The following is a 12,984-nucleotide window of genomic DNA, read 5'->3' as shown; positions in this document are numbered from 1 at the left end:
ATTTACGATAGCGCATATATTTTCTTTAAACCGTAGATACCGAAGGAGGTGACGGAGCCGCGAACTTCACCGAGCTAGGCTCCGACTACTCTGAACCAGGCAAGCATGTTTGAACTTTTGATATGATGAGTGTCTTGGCATGTTTTGCATTTAGTTAGTTTCATGGCATGTTGGTGAGCATACCGATGAACGTTATTTTATGTGATAATGAGGTAAGTGAGTTCGATGATCCATACGTGGATGAATGTGAATATGAATGGCCATGTGTTGGCATGAGGATGGGTACGATGGCAGTGTTGTAGCATGCCAGTCTTACGCCAGACTATGTGACTTCAGTGTCAAACCATATCGGTCCAGTACCTATCATTTCCTTCCTTGTACTACCACATGTTTTCCGCAAGGAATATGGTTTAGTAAGTTGCAAACCGCTTTCATGGTACACACCAAAGAGGAGAGGCCGTGATGATGGTTCCATGGCCCTGGATTAAAGTCAGTCATCCGGTCAGGGGGCATGGGTGTTTCCGGTTGGGACCGAGAGGGGGGCACCCCTTAGAGCGCGCGTATATAAATTTGATCCCATGCTATTCGAGATTGTGATCTCCCCGTCTCAAAAGTTTTTCTTGGACGATGACTAGGGTGATTCCTAGCATCGAGAGGTAGGATGGGTGTGTACCGGTTAGCTGTGTTTTCTTCCGAAATACCGTAAACGGAACTAGTCCTTCGTGACTACGGAAATCCGTTGGCTGTGGGAAAAAATTTGTACAAACTCTGCAGAGTCATATATTCCTCCAAATCATCTATTCCATGTCAAGTTTCGTTCCATCTTATCCTAATCAATTGTCAGCTTTGATGACAGAGACTCCGGTGAATCGCATGAGTGCTAAGTCCGGTTGAATGATTATCCCTGTGGATGGACTAACCCGTTTATTCTCATGGATTGAATGTTTATTATGAGTATTATTTACTGGTGAATTTAAAGCCCTTTCTGCGATGTCGCTCAGACGTCCGACTGTGGCATTTCTTTTAAAGCCCTTTCTGTGATGTCGCTCAGACGTCCGACTGTGGCATTTCTTTTAAAGCCCTTTCTGCGATGTCGCTCAGACGTCCGACTGTGGCATTTCTTTTAAAGCCCTTTCTGCGATGTCGCTCAGACGTCCGACCGTGGCATTTCTTTTAAAGCCCTTTATGTGGTGTCGCTCAGACGCCCGACTGTGGTATTTCTTTTAAAGCCCTTTATGTGGTGTCGCTAAGATGCCCGACTGTGGCATCATTTCCTTATTTTTATTTGTTCACCTTTCGTGGCGTCGCTTCAGACACCCGATCGGTCCTTATTTATGCTCTGTGGGATTTCAGGCGGACTACCGCCGTTTCCCGTTTTACTTACCCGTTATGCCAATTTTATTTATTGTGCATTAAGGAATTAATCATGTTGCATCCATGCACGCATTTGTTATATCTTACGTCCGAACTGTCTTGCGAGTACTTTCAAAGTGCTCACTGGCTTGTTGATTTGGCCAGATGCTGACGAAGGCGATCTCATGGATGAAGAGTTCGATAGCGAGTCCGACACTTAGAGGAGTCCCAGTCAGTCTCGTGTGACCCTGGATTTGGTCACTGTTTTATATCCGCTTCCGCTACCAAATAAATTTATCGAGCCTCACCTCGACGTTCGATGAAATGATATTCTTAGAGTCTTGTATTTCCCTTCCCGCTGTGTTTTTCCACCACCAACCTATCCATGAGTCAGTAGTATGTCTCCACACCACTGTGTCCTGTCCGCCATTATGTATGATTATTGGCGTGCTTGTAATAATTTGGTTGAGCGACCGCAGTTCAACCCTGTAATATATTTTATGCTACTGGCTTATTGTATCAAGATATTGTCTACCAGTGAGGAGGATTTCTCTCATACTGGACTCAAAAGACTGGTTCATCAATAAATATTTTTATTGGAAAATCGGTCGTGACAAGCTTGGTACCAGATCCAGGCTGACTGTAGGAAGCCACTAGGTGCGATCGCTAATTAGTTATCAGCATGACAGAGCTATTTTATGTTTTTGCAATTGTAGTCATTTTCTGTCAGTCAGCATAAATTTATGATCTGACCCTGCAGAATTTTTGCCTACTTTTGTAGATGGCCGACAACAGCTGCGAGTCTCAGACCTTCGCCAACGTGCCCGATGGGTTCGTCAAGCTTCTTTCTTTCATCGTTCAGGTCGCGATGGGGCCATCCGTGCGCCCAGTCTTCACACTCTGCCAGCACTGAGTCAACGACAGTCTGACCATGCACCAGGCCGCGGTGCAGTTCAGGGGAGGGCGTGGTGAGTTACGCCGCTTCCAGTTCATGGGAAGAGCCATGCCTACGGAGAGGCATGCTATGCAGATGGCAGCCCGCGAGGCGATAGCTCGTCTCAGGGATGTCCTTCCCGTGATGAAGACTCGTCGTTACCGTTATCTTCCGTGCCATGTGCCTTACACCTGTCACTACGCATACTCCTGCCCCAGAGGAGAACGAGACGAGGCTTTTGAGATGCTCATTGAGTATCTCCGGTCCCTGGAGGCAGCCTTCGACAACCTGGTGGACGACTTCGTAGCTACCCGCATGGACTCAGTCCATGGCTGTGCTGCCAACAGGAGGGAGCTCCTACCCATCGCTCCGCCACCGAATTTTGTCTCGTCATCAACATCTTTTACGCCTACTCGTCGCCTGCCTTCTACCGAAGAATTTAACCAAGTCATTGCACCCACTCCAGCGCGCACTACACCAACCTTCGCGCCCACTCCTGTACGTGTTGCTCCACCCCTGGCAACCGCTCCGTCCGCTCTGCGCAACACTACACGTATGGAGCCCATTAGCGAGGAGGAAGTCGAGTCCCCAACCTCGCTACGCCTCGCCCTCGGCAGGGCAAAGGAGGTCGTCAACATCTCTGCCTGAGTACGCTTAGCTGCCATGTATTATACCACTTTGTAAGATATGTGCATAGGTTGTGAGAAGTAGCCTGTTTGCGCATCATGTAGGATCTGGAGAAGTGCACTAGCCTTAATAACATGTCAGGATTATGTACGCATATCCTGAGTGATGTACTGTATAATTACCGCCCGCGTGTAAGATATGTAATGAGCAGTCCTTCTCCGTGCGCAAGTCGATTTGTTTTTCTTAAGTAAGCTTGGGTATTTAATTATATCTGCCAGCTTTATGCATTTATGGTTTTATTTTTGCAACTCTTTCCGCTTTTCTTAAGAGTTCTACAAAAATATTTTTTTTCCCAGAGTGAAAAATGTCTCGTCCTTGGACACGTTCCATGCCAACTCCACCAGAGGAAATTCATGATACTCAACCCAACAATGAGTTCACTCAGGGACAGTCAAGCCAACAAGGCAGTGAATCGGCACTTTCACAAATGTGCCGCCTTTATGAACAGAGTCAGCAACAACATCGCGAGATGATGAACCAAGTCATCAACATGGGGAATCATCATGGATAGTATCAGCAACATTCCAAGTTATCTGAGCTACAGAAGACACATCCTCAAACATTTTCTCACACTGACAAGCCTCTTGAAGCCGAGGACTGGCTTCGAGATATGGAGAGGAAATTAATTATTGCAAAGTGTTCAGATCTCAAGAAAGTACTATATGCTCCACACTATCTCACAGGAGCAGCCGCATCGTGGTGGGAGAATTTTCTGCACATGCATCCCAACGAAAATGACATAACCTGGGATGATTTCAAGGAAGGTTTCCGTGGTGCACATATTCCTAAGAGTATTATGAAAATCAAGAAGAGAGAATTCGATGACCTCAAACAAAGGAACATGACAGTGTCAGATTACAACAGTCAATTTACCCTATTATCCCGCTACGCCAATGAGGAGTGTATGACTGAAATCAAGAAGATGGAGAAATTCCTTGACGGTCTGGCGCCCGTGCTTAAATGCCAACTGGTCGTGCACACTTTTCCTGATTTTAAAACGCTGGTGGACAAGGCCATTACTCTGGAAAATGAGAGACGCAGTCTGGAAGATATCCGCAAGCGAAAAAGGGACCAGACTAATCACACTCGCAATCACCGAAGCAAGATAGATTTTAAAAAGGGTGGGACACCCAAATTCTCATCCAATGTCTCGCGCCCAATCAAGAATTTTCATGCAAGGGATAAGGAATTCACCTATCGCCCCGGCGTTACTTGTTACGCTTGTGGAGAAGAAGGGCATTATGCCAAACAGTGCCCCAAGCCAAGGAACTCAACCCCAAAGCCGAACAACGGCGGCAATAATTCAGCGCCCAAGCGAAACAATTTCAATCCCAACAATAACCACAGGAAGGGTCATCTGAACCACGTAACCAAAGAGGAGGCACAAAATGCTCCGGATATCGTACTCGGTACGTTTCCTGTCAACACAATACCTGCAATGGTTTTGTTTGATTCTGGAGCTTCTCACTCTTTCATCTCGAAAAGTTTTGCTTTGCAAAATAATTTTTCGATGCTTCCTTTGGAGAAATCCATAATAATCAAGTCCCCCGGGATTCAGCAAGTTTCTCAGAATTACTGTCAGAATGTGGTCATTGAGTTTGAAGGATTGGAGTTTTACGCAAATCTTATTGTATTGGAAAATAAAGGACTGGATGTCATCCTAGGGATGGATTGGCTAACCACCAATAAAGGTTTTATCGACTGTTTCAACAGGACCGTGATTCTCACACACCACCAAGGGAAGACAATAAGAGTATCAGCCAAGGAAGGAAAAAGACCCCGGCAACCGAGATTAAATAAGGTGGACGTTTCTGAGCTAAACGAGGTTTCAGTAGTGTGTGAATTTCCAGATGTATTCCCTGAAGAGCTGCCAGGCATGCCACCAGACCGAGAAATAGAATTCCGCATTGAGCTAGCACCAGGGACCACCCCCATATACAAGAAACCATACAGAATGGCACCATCCGAGTTGATCGAATTGAAGAAGCAAATAAAGGAATTACTGGAAAAAGGATACATTCGAGCCAGCTCCTCACCTTGGGGATCACCAATTTTATTTGCCAAGAAGAAGGATGGAACGCTGAGATTGTGTATCGACTATCGAGCACTTAACATGGTCACTGTCAAAAACAAATACCCGATGCCAAGGATAAACGATTTGTTTGATCAACTTGCTCAGGCCAAGGTATTCTCAAAAATTGACTTAAGGTCAGGATACCATCAATTGAAGGTACGAACGGAAGATATCCCCAAAACAGCCTTCACCTCCAGATATGGACTTTACGAGTTCACAGTGATGCCATTTGGATTAACTAACGCCCCGGCATATTTTGTTCACCTCATGAACAAAGTATTTATGAAGTTTATGGACAAATTCGTCGTAGTATTCATCGACGATATTCTGGTATACTCCAGAACACCAGAAGAGCACGCAGAACATCTCAGGATTGTACTAGGAGAGCTAAGGAAACACCAATTGTATGCCAAGTTCAGCAAGTGCGAATTTTGGCTAAGACAAGTAGGTTTCCTAGGCCACGTGCTGACTCAAGATGGTATAGCAGTGGACCCAGAGAAAGTCAAGGCCGTACTTGACTGGAAGTCACCAGCCAGCGTAACAGACATACGAAGTTTCTTGGGAATGGCAGGATATTACCGCAGATTTATTGAAGGATTTTCCACCATATCCAAGCCTATGACACAGTTACTCAAGAAAGATAAGAAGTTTGAGTGGACAGAAGCCTGCGAGAAAAGTTTCCAAGAGCTAAAGCAGAAATTAACAACAGCACTGGTATTAATTGTACCCGATATACACAAGAATTTTGAAGTATTTTGTGACGCGTCCAGAAAGGGTCTCGGATGCGTGTTGATGCAAGAAGGCAAGGTTGTCGCCTACGCTTCAAGGCAACTTCGCAAACACGAGGAAAATTATCCCACTCATGATTTAGAAATGGCAGCAGTTATTCATGCACTCAAGGAATGGAGGCATTTCCTACTTGGGAATCAATGTGAGATATATACGGATCACAAAAGCCTCAAATACATTTTTACGCAGCCAGAACTAAATTTACGGCAACGCGGCTGGTTGGAATTGGTAAAGGATTATGATGTTGGTATCCATTACCATCCAGGGAAAGCAAACGTAGTGGCCGATGCCCTGAGTCGGAACCCCAGCTCCGACGGGAACTATCTGCACAGCTTGAGGCCCGAATTCCATCAAGAATTTGTCAAGCTCAACTTGATAATGGTAGCAGAAGGCACCATATCAAACTTGGAAATACAACCACACCTTGTGGAGAAAATTAAAGAGGCTCAGTCTGGTCACCCTAGCATTGAAGGAATTAAAAGGAAGTTGAGTATGGGCAAGGCCTCGGAATTCGTCATAGACAATGAAGGAATATTATGGTACGGAGAAAGGCTATGCGTGCCAAACATAGAAGACCTGAAACAGCAAGTTTTAACTGAAGCACACACCACTCCATATTCGATCCACCCTGGAGGAACCAAAATGTATAAAGATATTCAGGAAAGATTTTGGTGGCATGGTATGAAGAGGGACATAGCCGCCTTCATTGCATGTTGCGACTCATGTCAACGCATAAAAGCTGAACATCAGAGACCAGCCGGACTACTGCAACCTAACAAAATACCTGAGTGGAAATGGGATGAAATAGGGATGGATTTTATTGTCGGTCACGACACGGGAATGATGCCATATGGGTCATCACTGACAGGTTGACCAAAGTGGCACACTTTATTCCAGTGAAGACAACCTACACCACTCAGAGGCTTGCCAGGATTTATCTTTCCCGCATAGTCTGTCTGCACGGTGTCCCGAAGACTATAATTTCCGACAGAGGCACTCAGTTCATCTCAAGATTTTGGGAGCATTTACAACAGGCTCTGGGAACCCAACTAGCCTTCAGTACCGCATACATCCACAGACTGATGGACAAACAGAACGCGTAAACCAGGTTTTAGAAGACATGCTGAGAGCATGTGTCCTCACCTATGGAACCAGTTGGGAGGACAGCCTGCCATATGCCGAGTTTGCATACAACAACAGTTACCAGGCCAGCCTGCAAATGGCTCCTTTCGAAGCCCTATACGGAAGGAGATGTAGTACCCCATTAAATTGGTCAGAGACCGGAGACAGCCACATCTTCGGACCAGATATGCTCAGAGAAGCCGAGGAAAAAGTCAAGCTAATCAGGGACCGACTTAAGACCGCTCAAAGTCGACAGAAAAGTTATTATGATCAGAAACATCGTAGGGTCAGCTTCGAACCCGGTGAATTCGTATACTTGAGAGTATCCCCGATGAGAGGATTGCAACGGTTTAAGATTAAAGGAAAATTAGCACCAAGATTCATTGGACCATTTTGCATAGTGGCACGAAGAGGCACTGTAGCCTACCAGCTAGACTTACCCGAAGACTTGTCCGACATTCACGACGTGTTCCACGTCTCTCAATTAAGGAAGTGCGTAAGCAACCCAGAGAAACAAGTATCCCATGAGAACATTGACGTACAGCCAGACCTCACTTATCGAGAACGTCCCATAAGAATATTAGAGGAGTCTGAAAGGAGGACCCGACAGAAAACCATCAAGTTTTTCAAAGTCCAGTGGAGCAATCACACCGACAGTGAAGCAACTTGGGAAAGCGAGGATTTTCTTCGGACAGAGCATCCACACTTATTTAAGGATCAGCTGAAATCTCGGGGACGAGATTTTTCCTAAGGGGGTAGGTGTTGTGACACTCCAAAAATTTTATTGGGTTTTTATCAAAAACTTTGTGGTTTTGAGGAGAGACCTTTTTAAAAAATTTCTTTTTCAGAAAAACCTTCCTCTTAAAAACCTCCTTTTGCCTTGGCAAAGATTTTATTTCTTCCAAACTTTGGTGGTTGATCTTTTGCAAACTTCTTCTCTGTTAGTTCCCTCTAAAAATTTATTTTTTTGGGAGTTTTAATTTGTTTTATTTTCAAGTGAAGCCCTATGAAAATTTGGGATTTTCTTATCTTCGAAGCCACCCTTGGCTTTGTATTTTTGCCCATGAGATAAAACCCCTCCAAAACCTCCCCTCCCCCTTGTGATCAACCTAAGTTCTCTGTCCCAACTAATCCAAACTGGTTTTGGATTTTATTCTAATTATTTTTTCCCCTCAAATCAATTCTGAAAAGTATTTGGAGCCTGAGGGATTTTCAAAGCAAGTACCCTTTTTCATTTGAGTTTTGACCTCAAACCAATTCTCCTGGATTGTCCTTTGAACCCACAACCCAGAACCATCTTGATCCACTCCTCCTCTTTTCAAATTTTTCAAAATACAGTCTCTGCAAGTTTGGACCAGATTTGCCAAATTTGGTGAAATTCATATCCACACTGCTCCAAAAATTCCACCAAAAATCATGCAGCCTACTTGAGCAAGGAGAAGCCACTCCACCAAAAATCAGCTCAAGGAAAAATCACCAGAGGCCAGTTTCATTCGGTCGAACACCTTGTGGGCACTGTTACTGTTCAAAGTTCAGAAAATTCAGTTTCAGTGTCATCTTCCGTCCGTCAGTTTCAGTCACGCGGCCACAGTGCCCTTGGCACGTTCCTCGCCGCCTCTTCCTCTTGTCCGAAGCTTCACACGCGTGCGTGGAGCCTTCCTGGCGTCGGTAGCGCGCTGGCCCGCCCTCGCCGGCGTCTTCTGCGGCGTCGGGACCTCCCGTGGTGGCCGACAGGAGGCACACCACGGCAGAACGCCGTTCTGCGCCACCCATCGCTCCCTGGCTCTCCGCGTGGCCTCATGCACGCCAGCGCACGCCCGTAGCACAGCCACCGTGGCCGGCAAGCACGGAACGCGCTCTCCGCCGCCGACGGGCCCGCGCCATCCCCGTTCCGTCGAGCTCGCCCTTGACACCAAACCCCAGCCAATTTAACACCAAAACGGACCCATTGAACCTCCGTGATGACGCTCGAACCCTAACCACCCCGACCGAGCACTGCGCCACCGTAATCACTCGCCGGTGATCCTCGTTCACGACAACCGCCTCGGACCGCCTATATAAAGGGGTCCCGAGATCACTCTTCTGCACGCAGCACCTCCACTACTCACCAACACCCCGCCAGGCCACTAGGGGGACCTCGAGGAGGTCTCCTCCCCCAGCTCCGGCCGCCTCGCCCCGCCTCGGCCTCCAGCCCGATTCGTTCTGGTGAGGCCACCTCCGGCGCTCAAACCCCGTTCATTACCCTCTCTAGCTGCCAGGAGCATAACCCCCTCTTCAATTTAACCTTTGCAGCCCTCTCCGACGAGCCCCTCGACCACCCGAGCCGCCGTCCGCCGGAGCAAAGCTCGCCGTCGACGTGGTGCTCGCCGACCGACTCCACCACCATCAACTGACGCGGAAGGGTGCCCTGAGCACGGAGGTACCCTCCGATCTCTCTGCCTCGCCGTGGATCGCCGCCGGCGACCACCGCGGCTCTCGGGCACCGGCGAACTCTGCCGCCCCGTTTGAACATTTGAACCTGACGGGTGGGACCCCACCGTCAGCCTCTTTGCTCTCTCTTTCAAATCGTTTTCTGGAAGCGCCTTCGGGCAGAATGCGTTTTCTCTTTGGGCTGGCGTGGTCGCTACCGAAGCGTTTTCTGTTTTTATAAACTAGCCCCTGGAAATCTTCTGTTTCATTACAGATAAGTCCCTGGACAAAAACCCTTATAACTTTTAATCAGAAAAGTATTTTTGATTGATTCTTTTTCTGTTCTCTTTAAAATTTTGTCTAGTTTTTTATCAGATTTATTTGAAAAATATTTGGTTTACTTTCTGTGCACTCCTTGGTATTTACGATAGCGCATATATTTTCTTTAAACCGTAGATACCGAAGGAGGTGACGGAGCCGCGAACTTCACCGAGCTAGGCTCCGACTACTCTGAACCAGGCAAGCATGTTTGAACTTTTGATATGATGAGTGTCTTGGCATGTTTTGCATTTAGTTAGTTTCATGGCATGTTGGTGAGCATACCGATGAACGTTATTTTATGTGATAATGAGGTAAGTGAGTTCGATGATCCATACGTGGATGAATGTGAATATGAATGGCCATGTGTTGGCATGAGGATGGGTACGATGGCAGTGTTGTAGCATGCCAGTCTTACGCCAGACTATGTGACTTCAGTGTCAAACCATATCGGTCCAGTACCTATCATTTCCTTCCTTGTACTACCACATGTTTTCCGCAAGGAATATGGTTTAGTAAGTTGCAAACCGCTTTCATGGTACACACCAAAGAGGAGAGGCCGTGATGATGGTTCCATGGCCCTGGATTAAAGCCAGTCATCCGGTCAGGGGGCATGAGTGTTTCCGGTTGGGACCGAGAGGGGGGCACCCCTTAGAGCGCGCGTATATAAATTTGATCCCATGCTATTCGAGATTGTGATCTCCCCGTCTCAAAAGTTTTTCTTGGACGATGACTAGGGTGATTCCTAGCATCGAGAGGTAGGATGGGTGTGTACCGGTTAGCTGTGTTTTCTTCCAAAATACCGTAAACGGAACTAGTCCTTCGTGACTACGGAAATCCGTTGGCTGTGGGAAAAATTTTGTACAAACTCTGCAGAGTCATATATTCCTCCAAATCATATATTCCATGTCAAGTTTCGTTCCATCTTATCCTAATCAATTGTCAGCTTTGATGACAGAGACTCCGGTGAATCGCATGAGTGCTAAGTCTGGTTGAATGATTATCCCTGTGGATGGACTAACCCGTTTATTCTCATGGATTGAATGTTTATTATGAGTATTATTTACTGGTGAATTTAAAGCCCTTTCTGCGATGTCGCTCAGACGTCCGACTGTGGCATTTCTTTTAAAGCCCTTTCTGCGATGTCGCTCAGACGTCCGACTGTGGCATTTCTTTTAAAGCCCTTTTTGCGATGTCGCTCAGATGTCCGACTGTGGCATTTCTTTTAAAGCCCTTTCTGCGATGTCGCTCAGACGTCCGACCGTGGCATTTCTTTTAAAGCCCTTTATGTGGCGTCGCTCAGACGCCCGACTGTGGTATTTCTTTTAAAGCCCTTTATGTGGTGTCGCTAAGATGCCCGACTGTGGCATCATTTCCTTATTTTTATTTGTTCACCTTTCGTGGCGTCGCTTCAGACACCCGATCGGTCCTTATTTATGCTCTGTGGGATTTCAGGCGGACTACCGCCGTTTCCCGTTTTACTTACCAGTTATGCCAATTTTATTTATTGTGCATTAAGGAATTAATCATGTTGCATCCATGCACGCATTTGTTATATCTTACGTCCGAACTGTCTTGCGAGTACTTTCAAAGTACTGACTGGCTTGTTGATTTGGCCAGATGCTGACGAAGGCGATCTCATGGATGAAGAGTTTGATAGCGAGTCCGACACTTAGAGGAGTCCCAGTCAGTCTCGTGCGACCCTGGATTTGGTCACTTTTTTATATCCGCTTCCGCTACCAAATAAATTTATCGAGCCTCACCTCGACGTTCGATGAAATGATATTCTTAGAGTCTTGTATTTCCCTTCCCGCTGTGCTTTTCCACCACCAACCTATCCATGAGTCAGTAGTATGTCTCCACACCACTGTGTCCTGTCCGCCATTATGTATGATTATTGGCGTGCTTGTAATAATTTGGTTGAGCGACCGCAGTTCAACCTTGTAATATATTTTATGCTACTGGCTTATTGTATCAAGATATTGTCTACCAGTGAGGAGGATTTCTCTCATACTGGACTCAAAAGACTGGTTCATCAATAAATATTTTTATTGGAAAATCGGTCGTGACAATAATCTTGTTACACATTGGTCTCGGCTGTAGCGTAAGATACTGTCTATGATATCACATCACAATTTGAACTACATTCCTGCATTTGCCTTAATGTCTCACTTGTACGAAAACTGTTAGCAGAAGAACATTCGTTCTCAAGGGACCATAGAATCTCGCAACTATACTGCACACACTGCATTGCTCTTGTGAGTACCTCTTGCCGTGTATGACCATACTTACTTTCATAGCTATTTGATTATGTAGCATCACTGCACATGTTAGCCTCATAATCGTCCATTTGGTGGACATTATAAGATCCGTACGGACTCTTACATCAATTTAGAATCAACCCAATGCTTTTGAAGAGGTTTAGCTCTGTAGTCCTCTTGTAAGGACTGAACATGGTCTATCACTGTACTTACATTAACAGCTACTCCCTCCGTCCTATAATATAAGAACGTTTTGTACAGTACACCAGTGTTCAAAACACTCTTGTATTATGGGAAGAGGGATTGGTTCATTTTGTAGCATTCTGCATCTTATCTCCCTCGCCCAGCATTTACTAAAAAAGATCAGATCTATATTTAATCTTACCAACAAGTAGAATACACAGACAATGCCAGTGCAGAAGTGTAGCCTGTTGCTCTTGTCAGTACATTTTATGCTGTAACGCTTGTACTTCTAGGGATTGGTAGTTGATTATGTAGCATCAGTCTGCATCTTATCTTCATTATCCTCTATCCCTTCCAGTATTATCATATCTACAATTACTCTCTACAAAATGTAGAGTACATGCAATGCTTATGAAGAAGATTCTGTGCTGAAATTCTTGAGTTATCCTTCCCTTGCCATGGAGAAGGGCATTATAAAGCCGGTGTTAACTGTTCATGTGAGTCAGTCCTTCTAAATCATTTATCCTCAACTGCTGTTTAATTTGCTCATACTCCCTATTGTTTACTGCTGTTTAGTTTGCTGTTTCTACCAAAATGCATGTTCGTAAGAACCATAAGTTCTAAGTTTTACTTGTAAAACCAAATTCCTTATTCATACCATGCACATTAATTAATACTCCCTATATGTATGCTTGTTTTTGTGGATCTATAATCCAGTGTGTGGTGAAGCAGCCCACGTTTGCACCTTGTCATTTCCTGTTTTATCTTACTGATGTGGCTGATGATATGAACAACATGCCATGCACATTATCCAAAATAGATACAATGATTTTATTTGCCCTTCATCTATGCTT

This window comes from Triticum dicoccoides, chromosome 2A, assembly GCF_002162155.2.
Source record: "Triticum dicoccoides isolate Atlit2015 ecotype Zavitan chromosome 2A, WEW_v2.0, whole genome shotgun sequence".
NCBI classification, from domain to species: domain Eukaryota; kingdom Viridiplantae; phylum Streptophyta; class Magnoliopsida; order Poales; family Poaceae; genus Triticum; species Triticum dicoccoides.
Note: the sequence above shows the minus strand (reverse complement) of the source record.